Source organism: Heliangelus exortis, chromosome 2 (assembly GCF_036169615.1).
Source record: "Heliangelus exortis chromosome 2, bHelExo1.hap1, whole genome shotgun sequence".
Classification (NCBI taxonomy): Eukaryota; Metazoa; Chordata; class Aves; order Apodiformes; family Trochilidae; genus Heliangelus; species Heliangelus exortis.
The window spans coordinates 44271629-44287495 of NC_092423.1; the positions used below are offsets into that span (position 1 = coordinate 44271629).

The window sequence follows — 15867 nt, forward strand, 5'->3', positions numbered from 1 at the left end:
TCTATCCCTACATCCCCTTGCAAAAAGACCTCACCAGCAGCTTTTGTTGGGCATTTAACCTTTCCAGCCCCTTTCCCCCCCCTCCCTCTCCTTCCTAAGTACCAGACTTCCCTTTCGGCCCAATTACCACTAATCCAATACAGCCCTTGTAAAAACCTGCCCCTAATCCCCCTCCCCGCCGCCGCTGCCGCAACACCGGCTCCTCATTTACATTCGCTACTCCGCGCACCCACACCGGGGCCGTCGCCGCCTTCCCACCCACCCACCCCCCGCCTCCCAGCCCCAACATCCCCTCCCAGCCCAAACACCCCCTATTCCCTCTTCCCCCCGCCGCTGCCGCAGACGGCGAACCTTCCCGGGGAAGGGGAGGCCGGGCCACCGGGAGCCCCTCCCGCCCGTGCCGACAGGGGAGCAGCGCCCGTGCTCCCGCCAGCACCGGCGGTCGCTCCGCAGCGCCGGGGGGAGACGCCGTCGGCGCCGGTAAGTAGCGGTAGCATCAGCGGCAGCCGCCGCCGCCTCCTCCTCCTCCTTCTTCTTCTCCTTCTTCTTCTTCCCGGGGCTGAGCCGCCGGGGCGGGTGCTGCGGGGTTGGGTTGGGCAGTACAAGCTGTGGAGTAAGGGGGTGATGGAGTGGGAAGAGGGCAAGGGGTCCGCTTCTGCGAGGCGTCTGCTGGTGGGTTTTGCTTGAGGGGATTGTAAGCTTGAAGTGGCAACTGCCCGGAGGTTTGCGCTGATAGTTGAAAAAACATTGCCTTGTGACTGTTCTCCCGCATCGTAGTGGGCTCGGTTATCTGTGAATAAGCAGTTTCAGGGGGAGGCACGTACCGAAAATCGCGTAGGGGTTATTTTTGCTCTTTTTTGAATGCTGCGAGGGAAGGTGACATTTAAGATCTATCACTGCATGGCAAGCATCATATCTCTTGCGGAAGGCAGGGGATTTTTATTTTATTATTTTTCTTAAAGCAGGACCTACAAGGTGCTTGTCACGCCTGGTGAGCGTATGTTTGCTGAAATGCATATTGGCCACATACAACCGAAGGCATGAGACTGCTCCGTATCGTAACCAACTGGGAGCCTGTGGCTTGCATATTCTATTTAAAGTAGAACGACTGCATGAAAGACGGCATCCTTTTTTAAACAGGTCGTGAAACACAGACAATTTAAAAAAAAAAAAAAAAAAACCTGGTTGTAGAACTGCGATGGGGGTACCTTTTATCTGGGCAGTTTACAAGGAATAGTCTTCATATATTTTTCTCTCAAATAGTAGGAGGGGCTAGACGACTGTTTCGGATAGATGGATTACAATGGACATAAACCAGCTAAGGATAAGTAATTAAGGATTGACCTGACTTCTACAGGAAAAATTGGGGAGGGAACTGAACAGTGATATGAATAAATGGGTATGCTTGTACAGCGGAAATACAAAATATAGAATCTAACAGAAAACTCACCCCTCTCAGCTGCAGAAAGCAGTCAGGCATTCAAGGTCTATGGAAGGAGTCCTTTATATGGAGAGGCTTTATATGGAGAGGCTTTAGTGGAAAAAGCCACTAATTAAAGTAGGATCAGTACCTCTTTATCCTATTGATGATTTAATGTTTAAAAATGACCCTTTGACTACTGCAGGAGGTAAATCAGCAATGGGAATGGGGTTCTGATGAATGAGGCTGTCATTTTATAGCTGGCTTTTGGTTTTGTTTTGTTTTTCTTTTTTTTTTTTTTTTTTTTTTGAAGGGGATGAAATAGTAGATCAAGGAATGCAATTCAGAAGCAAATTTTTTAAAAAGCTATAATTATCTCCTAATGCTTTGCAGCAGTACCTGTAGAAAGCAGATGCATCTGTTAAAATTGAGATTCATTCCTTACTCTACTCTTAACATTTGCAAAGTGATTTAATCAGTTAAATGGCAGGAATAGGTGACATTATAGTAACAGTGACACTACCTCTACCTGAGAATATTCCAGTGATTTTATTAAAAACTATATCAATTAGACTTAAATCTACACATGCAAACAACTGGCTATTGCCTACTGTGCTGTTGTCCCATAGAGTCCTGTTCTTCTCTTGTTTATTTAACAAACATACTGTAGGTCCTAATAATGAAAATAATGAAAAAATGGCTTGGTTGCCATGAAATTACTGTGGTCTATTTCTTTTGGGCCATCTATGCTGATTATGGCAGACCATGTTAGTGAACTGTGTGGATACCACCTGTTGCTTTAAAATGTGTTTGTTATTTCTGAGGATTTGAAAACTACAGAAATATCTTTAGTCCTATTATGAGTGATGGAGTTTACCCTTGTAAACTGATGTTCTGTAGAATAATGCCAGGTATGGAGTACTTTTAATTTTAGTTTTTCTGCTGGAGAGATTGAAGAGGGAAGGCAGCTAAAAGTGTTACTTAGAGTGGTAGAGATAAAACGGTGGTTGCATATGGGCTCTGCAGTTACAATGGCTTAGTGCAGAATAAAATAAAATTCAAGCTTATTATTGACAAAGCCTTTTATTTCTGCTAATAAAATTGCTGTGCCAATATAATGCTAAAATAGCTGCAATAATGTGCATACATTAAAGACGTTTTATCCATTGACACTGATTTCCTTAAAAACTTTGAAAACACTGGGCAATCTTTCCTCTCCTGGCAGCAGGAGGCAATATTCCTAAGTGCTTGTGCTGTAGCATCTACTCTGGAGCTGCCTTGGAGATCTTGCCAGGGCTAAGTTTTGCCTTAAGAGACAAGCTGAATCAGCACAGATTGCATTTATTCACAGACTGCAGCTGCCATAGGAAGAGTTTAGCTGAGCTGAAGCCATTGGTGGGCATGCAGCAGATCTTAGTTGCATCCATAAAACCCAAGTGACTCATGCTCCAATCTGTCTCATTGCAGGTAGACAAATTCTACTCTGAGGATTATAGCTAGACCAGAGGTTTTGGCCATGCTGTAAACTGGATTAAACACGTAAATTCTTATGTATGGAATTGCAAGGGATTTGTTCTGGTCAGAGTTAATGGATTTGTGTAAAAATTGTTTCGTGGCATCCTTGTTAGTGGAATATATGAACTGGTATGCATTCTTGTATTTACTAAACAACTAAGTGAATGAGTAATCAATAAATGTATGAATAAATACTAAGTTTTTGCATCCAAGTTCAGACGTGTGGTGGAGCACAACTAAAGATGGTGTGATGTCTGCAACAGATCTCCTTTGAGTGATAAGGTGGGAATTTATTACTGTGATGCTGAAGACGGATGAGTAACTTAAAATCATCAGAAATGAAAGTGAACCAAAATCTTTCTTGTCACTTACTGGATTATTCCAAGGAAACCATTAACACATCCAACACAGTTACTGTGGTGTAACTGAAAATAACTCTGATCAAGGCATATGCTAGTCACAGTAAATACACAACATAGGAAAAATTTAAAATGCTGCAAAGTTTTTAGCCTAATATCCACAAAAAGAAAGCCTCATAGATGACTCTTGTATCTGACTGAAGACTGAGTTATTCTTTAAAAAAATAAGTGAGACCAGATTTTAATTTTGGACCTACTTTGTAGCCTGTTGTAAATAAAGCTTTTTGAACTTGAGTTTGAGGTGCTGGAATTCGGCATGCTGAGGTTAAAGCTGTTACCTATAGATCAGTAATGACAGTAATGTGGTAATTGTTGCAATAAGGATATGGGAAAGAATGACTCATCTGTTCATGACTGACTGAGGAACTGGATTGTATAGAACAGTTAGGTAAGAACATGATGCATCTCTGCTAGATACAGGGTAGTCCTTGCCAGTGATGAGAATATATTTAATCCACATTTAAAGCACTCATGGTGACCTTTGGCTTGCTGATAGCATTCCCTGAAAGAAGTATATGAGCCAGCATACTTACCAGTTTTTCTCTGTAAAGCTCTCTTGAGAACTGGATGAAGATCCAACTTGTTCTTGACTATGGGGGTAAATTCTCTGTGCTTTCTCGTAGTTTCTTTTGCATCAGAAAGCAAGTTTTATCCAGTGTGCTCTGCTACTAAGGAAAAGATCTGCTAAATAAAATTGCTTTGTTGGTCTCCATTTGCAAGCATGATACAAAGAACAAGACATAAATGTTATGCCACAAGTGGGGAATACATTAAATGCTGCAAGCAGGACTAATGGAGCTTTTTTTTCTTTTTTCTTTTTCCTTTTTTCTTTTTTTTTTTTTTTTTTTTCTCTCCTAAGAAAGGGACAAGAGGATTAGTATGGTTCTTAGAGCAAGAAGCATCTCTAACATCTAGTTTAATTTTTTAAGTTACTGTTTCATTGGTTTATTTCATCAATAGAGTGTGGAGACCTCAAATGAAACTCCATTACCACTGTTCAGGATCAAGTTTACAACTTTGCCATGTCTTTAAACATATTTATAAAATTGAAAAGTGAATTTAGGAACAGAGCTCTGTTTACAGGCTCATGGAATGAGGGACCTCTGGAGGTTCTGGTCCAACCCTCTGCTCAAAGCATCTAGAGCAGTCTGCATGGGGCTTCATCCAGCTACATTTTTAATATCTCTGGTCTCCAGGAATGGAGACTTCACAGCAACATGTGTCTAAGTCTTAGAGTGAAAGTTTTTCACGTTTCATTGGAATTGCTTGTTTTGGTTTGTTTCTCTTTCCTTTTGTTCTTCCACTGTACGCTTCTCTTCCGAAAAGCCTGGCTTTCTTCTTTGTTACAAGAGAGTGCTCATGGTCAACATGTTGTCCGTCAGGGCTCCCTCAAAGGAGCAAGCATAGTTTTATGGCAAGACACTAGTATAATATATTAGTTGTGGAAGATGTGGGGGAACTGGTGATGAAAGAAAACTTCTCTGCTTACTTAGAGGGTCACTGTATTCAGGTTGTAATCCAGCAATAGTCCTTTAGAATAGGTGATGCAGGACTGCATTTAGGACTGCTTTATGGTGCTTGTAAAATGGAGGTTCTGCAACAAGATTGCTTGTGGGATTTCATAATACATGTATGCATGTACATTTAAGAATGCAACTCTTTCATGTTTGGAACTAACAGAGGTCCACTGGGAATTTTTCATATCTGAGAAATAGTTGAAGCTTTGTCCTTATCATTGGTTGAGATCCACATCCACTGTAAATAGGTCAGTCAAAATCAATGGAGCTATACCTGTATGCCCTTTGTGTCCCTTGCCTGCTATGTTTTTTTCTTCCAGAAGATTGAAAGTCACACAAGACACATAAAGTAGAGGGATTTTGCTTGATCAATAATGTTTCTTTTCAAAGACTTCAGAGGTGTGATCCATGTTATCAGTGCCAAGCTGTTAAAGCAGTCACTTTTATCATGTTCTGCAAGTTCAGGTTGGAGAGGTGCAGGCAGAGTTACATGAGCACACACAGGTTAACCTAAGATCAGCTTTTCGTATGGTAAGATTTTAAGAGGTAGGATGTAATGGAGCTGAAAGCAATGCAGTCACTTTCACATATTGCCAATGCTCCTTTTCTCAGCCTTATTTTATTATACTTCCATAGATTAACAATGTAACTGAAATCAGGACAGTGCCTAGTCAAGATGTGTTTTATCTTTTTAAGCTGCTAACTTTTGCTTTCCTTTCTGAGTAGACAGTTAAAGTCATATCATGTAACCAGACACTAAAAGGCACCCTAGGAGTTCTATTAGTTAACCAGTATTTTCTGTAGTTCATGTAATCTCTGTCATTATGTAGGAAAATTCTGTAAAATAATAGTATTATATACAAAAGACTAGAAATAGTATACATAGAAGGTTTGAATAGAAATTAATATTTTAGCATTCTATTTATAATGGTAGATTCAGGGGTATCTCCCATTAATTTCTGTTTCTATCAGCATTTGAGCAGATCCTGTGCATCATAATGGTAATTATAGTGATCAACCAATAAAAAGTTTTAAATTTCTTTTCATGCTTTATCTTGCTTGCTGCTGTTGGTTCATTCATCTTTGTTGTCCAAAGCAGCCTACATCGTATTTACTCCTGCAGTCACATAATTGACATAATTGCATACACAAAATCCTTATGCTGTAGGAATTTGGCACATGACAACCAGTTTTCCCTTTGAACTCTTTATCTGTTCTTCAATAGTGTTGTGGGAGTACTATGCCATCAGAATTCTCTACCTGTGTCCGGCCATGAGCCAGATGTCCCTCTTCTTAATCTCTTCCTGCCAAGTCAAGTGATCTAGTCCATGGTTCCATGAAATGCCTCTTTGGCCCACCATCCAGAGGGCAACAGCCACTTACCTCTGCCTGGACCCTGTTTGCTTCAGGTCTCCTTGGTGGTACAGGGAGGAGGAGGTTGAACACCCTCTCACTGAGATAGTTGGCCCTGTAATACCAAGGAGATTTGGCAGCTGCCAGTCCTGAGCTACAGGCTCTGCTTTAACCAGGAGGGCTAAGAGGGCAGGAGAACTTGATTTCCTAATACCAATTTCCTTATTTGAAGATATTTGACATTATGTTGGATGTACATTTAAAAGAGTAATGCGATATTATGCTGAAAACACAGCACAAGCATGGTAACTGCAATGCACATTTTTACCCTATGCCAGTCTCTACATGCTCCACTGTCATGAAGAGGGAGATTTTGTCCTCATTAGAGAAGTTCCAAACCATGGATTGAATAAAAATATAGTCTGGAAATGTTTAGGTAGCCTGCATAGTGAGGCATGCTTAGTAATTTTTTCCTAGCAGTTTGCGTTCTGCTGCTCAATTTGCAAGAGTGAATGTTGTAATTTTTTCCATGGTAAGTCCTGGTTCTCATTTTAGCCAGTACTTCTGAAAGAGAGATTTTTGTACTTCACTGAAATGAAGTCCTGAAACTTGTTGGGGTAAAAGGAGAGTTCACATAAATGTGATTGTTATTAAGGGGATTTAGGGTCAAGGACTCCAGGGTAATTGTGGTCTTTCAGATCTGAGATCTGTTTGCATTGAGGAGGCGCAGGCGCACAGCTCGGTTGAAACAACTCCAGGATCTAGGCCTTTTCTGGATCCATCATCAGGTTCAGGTTTAAATGGCAATTAAATCAGGTGTATCTTGTGCCATCAGCATGTGACGTACCAGCTCTGCTGTGCAGGTTCAGGGTAGCTTTGTGTGTGCCACCCTTTGTGGTAGGAAGTTACAGCAGGGTTGTAAGGCTACAAGTGGTTAATAAAATACCATCACTGATGATTTTTAAGCCATCTCACTGAAGTGAGGTGAAAGCAAAGCTTAGTTTTTAATTAGTTTTAAAAGTTAGTTTTTAATTTTCCAGGGTAAAAAAGGAGGGGAGGGAACAGCCTAGATAAGATGCGTATACCACAAACCATATATAAAAGAAGCTATACTAACTTTAAAAATACTTGTAAACAGTTCCTGTAGAGATCAAGGGCAGCTTTTAAGCAGCTGCAGTAGCCAAAATGTGGAGATAAGCAGGTGGTGTGTATCCCATTTTCTGTGCCATGGTGCTGTCGCCAGGTGTGTCTGGTGAAATCCCATAATGAAACAGTCAAATGTTTTGAGAAGTTGCACAGAGCTCAGCTAAGCAGATCTGTGCTGATATGGACTGCCAGAAAACTGAAAATTGCACTCTGTTGTTTGATTGGACTTTCATGAACATAAATTATGGGTGAAATCCACTGTGAAAATGTGTTCTGTTTGTGGATCCTGCATAGAGGGCATCAAGATACTGACAGTCAGGAGGGGTATCTCTCAGGTACACAGGTAATACTCTCTATGCTTTACAGTCTGCAGTGAGAAGTAAAGCATATATAAGTGACTACCTCATACCTTTTGCCAATGAAAATTATTGAACCTAAGCAGAGAACCTGTTGGTTTACTTTCAGAGCTCCTTTTGATTTGGATGACCAAATTTAAATACTTGGAAAACACTGCAACTTTACATATATTTGAGGAATCTCACTGTGATTCACTGAGTAGTTCTACCAAAAAAATCCTTCTGAGTGACTTTTCCTACTGTTCAGTCTTCTGAAAAACTTTGAAGATTGTTCAGAGTCACTGTCTTAGAAGGTGCTTTTTACTTTGTTGTTACCTTAATTGCTGAACATAAATCTTGGCCACTTGAACAGCCTTCAGTTTCTCAAATCAGTAGCATTTCTATTCCTAAACTAATATTTGAATATAATTTAGTCCTTTCCCCATAAAATTGGCCTTTAACAGATTAATTGACAAAGATATTGGCAATTCAAAAGTACAAGGTACGCTTTTTTTTTTTTTTTTTTTTGTACAGTAAGTCTTTGAATTTCATAGGAGTGTGTCCTCAAATGTATGATATACACATATGGAATGTGATGTTTTGGAAATTGGAAATTCTGCAAAGAAATTCTAAAGAGTCCTCTACTTACATTCCCAGAAATCAATAACGTACAGAAACATTGTGGTCTTCTAATCTATTATATTGAAAGCTCTGGAGAGCAATAGGAGCCATGTGGCACAGAGCCATATATATTTAAATTGAATGCCTTGTCAAATGAGATGAGTAAACATCTTGGAATAACACACCTACTTCTGTAAATGTACAGGTTGCAGCAGTTGGCAGATTCAAAATAAGAGACTGGGAGAGTTGCTATTACCAGCAATATCCAAACCAGTGGACTGTATGGATGTAGATATGTTTGAAGGCATCTGCTCTTCCCATTACAAGGTAAGATAGAAAAGGATTTTTTTGCTGTGCTCTTTCTCTTCAATGCAGCTCTCTTTTGTGGAATTGCCCAGATGGCAATGGAGGTGTTCTCTAAAGCTCCCTCAGTCTTGTTGCTCGCTGCTAATAACTGTGCCTGACAATTAATATACAATCGGACTGATGTTTAGCAGACCTTAAAAGGCCTCACCTCTCAAAAGTCAGTGACCTCTATGGATCCTTAGGTCCTGTAAAATTCCAACTTTTATTATGTAGTATCTGTTCAGAGAGCTTAACGGGTTGTCTATTTTTAGCATGAGACAGGAAAGCAAGAGACCTTTCCACTCACCTCAGGCATTTTTTTATTGTGCTTCTTGCTGTAGATTGAAGTAGACTTGAAATGTGTACTTCTGAGTGCAGGCTGTTAATCATTAGAGAATGTCTGTAAACTGGATGCCGGAAAATGTCTCCAACTAGAAATGCAAGTTACACCTTTTTTTTTTTTTTTTTTTTTTTTGTATGGTCTTTGTGTTCTTTCAATCTCAGAATTGTTACATGGTTTGTTTACAAAAACAGCTGCATTTTTCTTTTTTTTTTTTTTAATCCAAATAATAATTAATTCCTTATTGCTCTAAGCTGAGGGTGGTAAAGTGCTTCATACATTTTCTTGGCATCTTTTGCCTGATGCCTGGGTACACTGTCACTTATTCTGAGACCTTCCTTTACTGAGCTGTTTTCAGGGAAGATGCAAAAGGCAGATTTTCAAAAACTTTTTTGGAACTGGTAGGAACACTTGATAAAGATATGAAGCAAACTAATTTTAAGTTAAAATTTCTTTTTTTTTTTCAAGCTGATGTATGCCTAAGAGGGGCTTCTTCAAAACCTTTCCTACAAAGCAAACGCAAAGCCAGAGTACTAACTGTGTTACTCAGGAGTTCAAATCAGGCAGCTGTGCAGTTGGAAAAAGGAACAGTTACAACTGGTCTTAGCTGGTGTCTGCTTTATCCCAGGGAGGATTTTGAGCTGAAGTCAGTATGACACTCCATTGTCACCAGCCAGTGTTAAGAGATGAGGGAACCATCTGTGCTAGGGCAATGCATTGCCATTACTTCTGTTCTCTATGGAAATACTGGCCACCTGTGCCCACTGTTATCACTGCCATTTTTGCAAGCATGAGATGTGCCTCAGTCTTCTTCTGTGGAAGGACTAGATTGAAGAGATCCTCTTCCTAAGGTGGAAGTCTTCCTAACAGACTGGCACTGCATCCTGTAGCAACAGGAGGTGATTTCTTGTATGCGCTAATAACAGGAATGAAATGTGTGAGGTATTTATAAAATGCAAAGATAAGCAATAGCAAACACAACTTACAAGGAAAACCACATTCAGGCTCTTATGTCCTTGGAACATTCCAGTCATTTTCTGTAACTGTTGTTATGGAGGAATGTACGTAGACCGTAAAAAATCTGTGAGGTCTGGTCCAAGTAGTGGACACTTCTCTGAAGAGTTGTGAGCTTCCACAACTATAAATGCTGGTCCAGTCTATGCTTTTTTGTTTGAACATCTTTGTATATTTGCATTTTATGAAATCCTCAGCCTTATATTCCTAATATATTGTGGGGTAGAGGAATGACAGCTTTGGTTCTGCATAGGTGGAATGAGGATACTATTTGGTGTTGCCACCTTGCCTGCTTTAATCGTGTTCCTCTCTGAAGTGGAGCTTCTGAGTTTTGCTTCTTGGCATGGGAGGAGGCCAGGCCTTGAACAGGGCCTCTGGCTGTTGCATGGCAAGTAATCCTTCCAAACAGGATTTGCATTCTTGCAGCAGCCATTCTGGGGATAGAAAATGAGTACACAGAGGCAAATTCTGCTTACAAAGGCATAGCTCAAGTCCAGCCATTCAGAACACAAGTCAGTGACAGACAGAGTTGCACATAAATTGAGTCCTTTCTGAAAAGAACTGGTACTAGTGGCTAAGAAAAATATACAGGGTCAGAGTGTCTGCAGTATCTTAGTTAACTAGATTTATAGGCACTTATGCACAGCAAAAATGCTGTTAAAGCCCCGGAGTTGCTTTGTTAGTTTTCATCTGCCAAAGGCTGTCATCCCTGAAGAGCTGTCATGTGGAAATGTGAGCTTGCAGCCCAGCTGGTTCTGTGTACAGTCGAGGTGTTCACTTAAAACTTCATTGCTGTTTCAGTGCTGTGTACTCTACAGCATATGAGATGGTCTGCTATAGTGACTCTTCTGTTTGGGGTGGTAGCCTGCAGCTGTAGGGTAGAATAAATAACTGGATGTATTAGTAGCTTAAATCAAAGCCAGATCTGGAGTCCCTGAACTTCTATATTGCCATTTTTTTCTGGGCATTATTCTTGGTAGCTTTTGAGGTGTGTTTGTCCTTTTTTGTCTGAGAAATGATTGACGCATCAAAAAAAGCTTAGGAAGTGACAGAACAGACTGCTTTCTGATTTATAACCAACACAGGTATTCTGATCTTAACAGAAGCTGTCCAAATTTCAGTTATTTTTTTTCTCAGCAATCTAAGTTTAAATGAAAGCCTGAAGAAGAAGCACCTGAAAACATCTGGGGAGTAATGCACTAGAGAAGTTCAAAACTGAATAAAAATTTCCTTCGAGTCATCAAAATGTTTTTTAGTTCTTAATTTTTTTTCTCTGCAGAACATGAAGATGTGCTTGTTCTCTATATTAAAGCACTGTTAACTTAAAATCAAAACATTTACTTTTGAACTGCAAGATAGCTGAATTAAAACCAGTTGATTTTTGCTGAGACTTCTTAATTCAGTGAAAGATTTTCTTATTGTTAAATAAATTGATTTTGCTTATGACTTAACTCTGTCTTTCTCCTTTCTGGTGCACTGAATTTGTTGTTCTTATAATTCATTTTTACTAGTAGTGCTGAGGCACCCCAGCTGTTGATGAGCTGTGCTAGGTACCATGCAGGGTCCAGCATAAACTGCAAGTTCACCTTTCTACAAACAGTATATGATCAAAGAGACAAAAAAGATTGGATGGTTACAGAACTGGGAGCACAGGAATCAGTGAGATGTTTCTCATCAACATGGTAAGCAGTGGCTTTAAGAACCTGCAGGCAGCAATTTACATAAGCAGCTCTCCAGCCTTGAGGTTATTTGATTCTCCACCACTTTAAAACACAAATATTTCATCCCTGCGAGTAGGGAGGGGTACGAAGAATTGCCTGTAATGTCACCATAGTATTCCTTCCATGCTGTTTTGATTTGAATAAGAGCAATTTTATTTAAATCAATTCAGAAATGAGAGCAGCTTCTTGGCGGTGAGGGGAAGCCTTTCCCCTTTGGAAGTGAGGGTGATATACACAGCCTGCCTGTCCAGCAGTGTAATTTGTCCTGACATTTGCTGGCACAGTAAGTTCTTACTAACTACCATAACACTTGCCCTATGTGACATAATTTGAAACACTTTTTCATAATACTTCCACTAAAATTGAAAGCAGCCAAACTGTCTTTACTAATTTCAGCGCTTTGGATCCCTTGTTCCCAGGGATAAATTCTGCTTTGCAGTGTTTCCCAGTGCTGCCTGAAGTAAAAAGATGATGTAGCAGCTATCAATCCAAAGTTTTTTCCCCTTGTCACTACTTGAGAGCATGCTGAAAGTCATTGGTCCTTCATGAGCTGAATCCTGAAAGAGTTTGCTTCAGAAGTTAACCTTCCCAAAGCAGACATTAAGGTACAGAAGTAACAACAGAGCCAACAGTAAGGTGTGTTTGAGCTTGCCTCCTTTTATTACTACTAACTTTGGACCCTAATCACAGAATATTATACTTAAAACCCATCACAAGGAAAATGGTATGGTATAAGAGTCTTCACAATTAAAAGACTTAGTTTTCATGTGGGTCATCCCAGGGGAATTGTTAGAACTTTTTTAAAAAAAGTTGTTTGTGTAAGGAGAGTGTATTTTCTTAAGTTAGAGAGTATCTAAGCGCTTGCTGCAACTTAGCCATCTATTCAAGTAGCATGTGAGATTCTGTAATTATTTCCTGATTGCTACATGGAAAACAGTGTTGTTTTGATGATTTATTTTTTTTATGCTGATGCCATTGAATATCCGTAATTCACTCCACTTTCTGAGCTGGCCCAGAAAAGTTTGCTTCCTATTCCTAATAGAAAGCAATTATGTACAGTGTGGATGAAAAACATCCTAGAAATACAGTTAAATGCAGTCAAATGTGGTGGATAATTCACCAATAGATGGAAGAAGTTTGGGAGTATGACCTCTTGCTTGAGAGCTGGTATAAAAATAAACATACACTGTGTAAAATCAGACTGTGAAATCTGATGTTCAGGTAATTGTGCTATGACACTAATCTAAAATGGTCTGTGGACCCTGGCAAAAAGAACAAGGTGGGAAACTGGTTTACAGGACTTTTAGTGCTTCTTCTCTTTTCTTACCTAACATGGAAACAAAAGCTGGGAGACTTCTAGGTGTCTAGTTATTTAGCATCAGGTTTCTCTCAAGCCATAAGCAGTTGGAGTTTTGAGGACAACCTTGTATCAGCTCTGTGAAGTGGGGAAGTGCCCTTATCCCACCTCCCCCTACAGATGAGCACTGAAATTAGCCCAGGATCATGCAAAGCAGAGAACTAAGTTCCACTTATAAAACCAAGCATCAGACCTGGCTATTCTCTCAATACTCTTACACTTGTGCCTGTTACACTTACAACAGACTATTGAATTTCAGCTTTGGGTTTCTAGGTCAGATTTAAAGCAAGTAAAAAGTCCACATTTCATTTCAGCTATTTGCTGAAACAACTCAAAATAGTAAAGGCAGTACAAAAAAATACTGAACTTCAGGAGGGACTCAGTTTTTGAGTTCAGCTTCTTAGAAGAAAGAGGCCAAACTGAACTTTTAAGTTCTAATCTTTCTGGAAAGGTGAGGTTGCAGCTGAGACCTTTGCCAAAGAGGTCCCTGTAAATAAAGAACCTCACACTGTAAATTAAGTTAGTATAGAAAATGCTATAAATGTATAAAGTTTGAATTGTGTATTCATTTCTGTATCTGTGCTATTAGTTACGCTTTAGATTACTGAAAGTACATTTTTAAATTTCTGTGATAGGACCTTTTCTTTTTTTGTTTCTGGTTTGATCTTTTTTGATGCTTCCTTACATGCATGTGCTAATTGCTTAGATTTAATTAAATGTATACTGCTTAAAAACAAGCCTTTGTAAAAGCAAATGCAAAGTACAATTCTATTTTAAACAAATGCCTTTCAGTATTTAACATGTCAAGGACAGTGCTGAGAAGTCAAAGGAATGCTTCTGAGTAGGAAGGTAGAAGCACATCACGTGAAGTTTCACAAGTGAAATCCTTTTTTGCACGTAGTTAGAGTTGTTCACAGCTCAAGGAGCTAGCTGAGTGCTGAATCAAAGTGCTTAAAAAGTGGGGAAAGTTTTTTACTTATAAATGTTTTCATGCATTTTAGTGTGGGATCAAAATTTAAATTGTTGATGTATTTCTAAATGTGTATAAAAATGATAGGTATGATAAACTATGTCAGGAGGAAGGGTAGTTTCTTTTGCTAGGAAGTTAGACAAAGTTGGCCTGAGTACAGTCTTGCCCACAAGATCTGTTTGGGTTTTTTTTCCATAGCTTTAGCCAAATTGTTTAATTTATCCACCTTAAATCTTTCCTTTGGTTAAATGAAGTAATAGCAATACCTTCCTTTTACTTCGGGGAGGAAATGAAGGGAAAATACATGTGCAGTTGCTGAAGATCCAAACTGTTGAAAATGCAGAATACTGTATTAGGACTTTGGTGTAGTTTGAACAACAGAATTAGCAGGCAACTTTGTCTAGGCATTCTGGTGAACTACCAAATAAGTATTCAATATCCTAAAATATCTGGCATTATCTTATGGTTGCATCGGTGTCATGAGTCTTGGTTTCTTTTATAATTATTCAAAGAAGAGATTGGTGCTTTTTGGAAAGTTATATTATTTGTCCCAGTCTTTTTTCTGAGTGCTCTGAAGAACTGTAATTTTTGCTCAGTTAGCTGCATCCACTGCTGGCTTTTTTTGCTCATCTTAGTCACATTTTGAAGGTAAGGTGTATTTTCTATGAACTTCAAGTAGTTCAGCTACTCTGCTTCTATGCTGAGTCTTTTTGGTTCCCACAGCATTCTCCAGAGATACTTTCAAAGCTAAGAACTACTTTAGGGAGTTACCTGGTGCTATTCTTCTTTCTGCTTTGGTCTATTAGCTGCTCTTGTGTTACGTAAGAGGCAACTGTTCATCAAAACTGGTGCATGTGAAATCTTGTTCTCAAGAGTTTTTCTTTAAACTGAAGGATGCTTTACCTATCACTATAGGTTTTGTAATTTGCTGTAATTCTCTTTTCAGATGTAATCTTCTTGTCCTTGAGTAGAATCTCTCTTAACATGCTGTTGTCTTAGGCCCACGTTGTCTACTTTATTGCCTCTGCCACATAACCTAATACCTCCCAGAATCGAGGCTGTCAGATACCTATTGGCAGGAACCCCCACAAAACTTATTTTTTGGACTTTGGCAATTTAATAATGCTGTATTCCTCATCTTTTTCAGCAGCATCTTGTATATTTCTTCATATATTTATGTCTTGCCATGATTTTTTCCCTGCTCGAGAATTTGACTTACTCCACCCTTCCTGTTAGGCTGTTTGAATTCTTCCTTAATCTTACTGCACCTAATTTTAGCTGTCTGCTTACAGGTGATCAATCTGTTTCTATCCAGCATTACACTAAGTGGGATCTTCTTTGTGTTTCTCTCCTGGGACTGTTATCCCTTGAACTTTTGCCCTGTCGAGAAGCATAAATCTGCTTCTTGATAACAAAAAATCAAGCAGATTTTCATGTTGGTAGTTAGCATTTATTGTATTTTCTAATTTCAGACCAAATAGATTTGCATGGTATCTCTTCATCTACAAGGAAATTATGCTAGCATTCTTACTTTTTTGCATTAGACTTGTTAGGCAGTATGTGTAACATTATTCCTCTCTCATGGAGCTTCAATTACATGCATACATTTAAAAAATCAGTGCTTTGTGCTCTGCACACAGTTGTGTATAATTTCCCAGTGACTTCCTTCTGGGGGTCTCTTAAGAGCTTTCAGTCTTGTTTCATCCAGAATATTTTCCAATTTAATGTTGCTGCTCTCAGAATTCAAGTTGCAGGACATTTGACTTCTGGATTTGGAGGTGAAAAGAAACTTGT

The 15867-nt window shown here is 39.3% G+C and overlaps 1 protein-coding gene across 4 annotated transcripts in view; it reads left to right on the top strand.

Moving 5' to 3' along the window:
- The first annotated feature begins 378 nt into the window (after positions 1–378).
- TMEM108 (transmembrane protein 108) overlaps positions 379–15867 on the top strand; it is a 166970-nt gene continuing 151481 nt past the window's right edge. For 2 of the 4 annotated variants that reach the window (XM_071735823.1, XM_071735827.1), the window contains exons 1-2: positions 379–480; positions 8532–8653. The gene's annotated coding sequence lies outside the window, so the exon portion shown is untranslated. Of the gene's footprint in view, positions 481–8531; positions 8654–15867 lie in introns of those variants that run through there. The other 2 variants (XM_071735825.1, XM_071735824.1) reach the window with 2 other exon arrangements.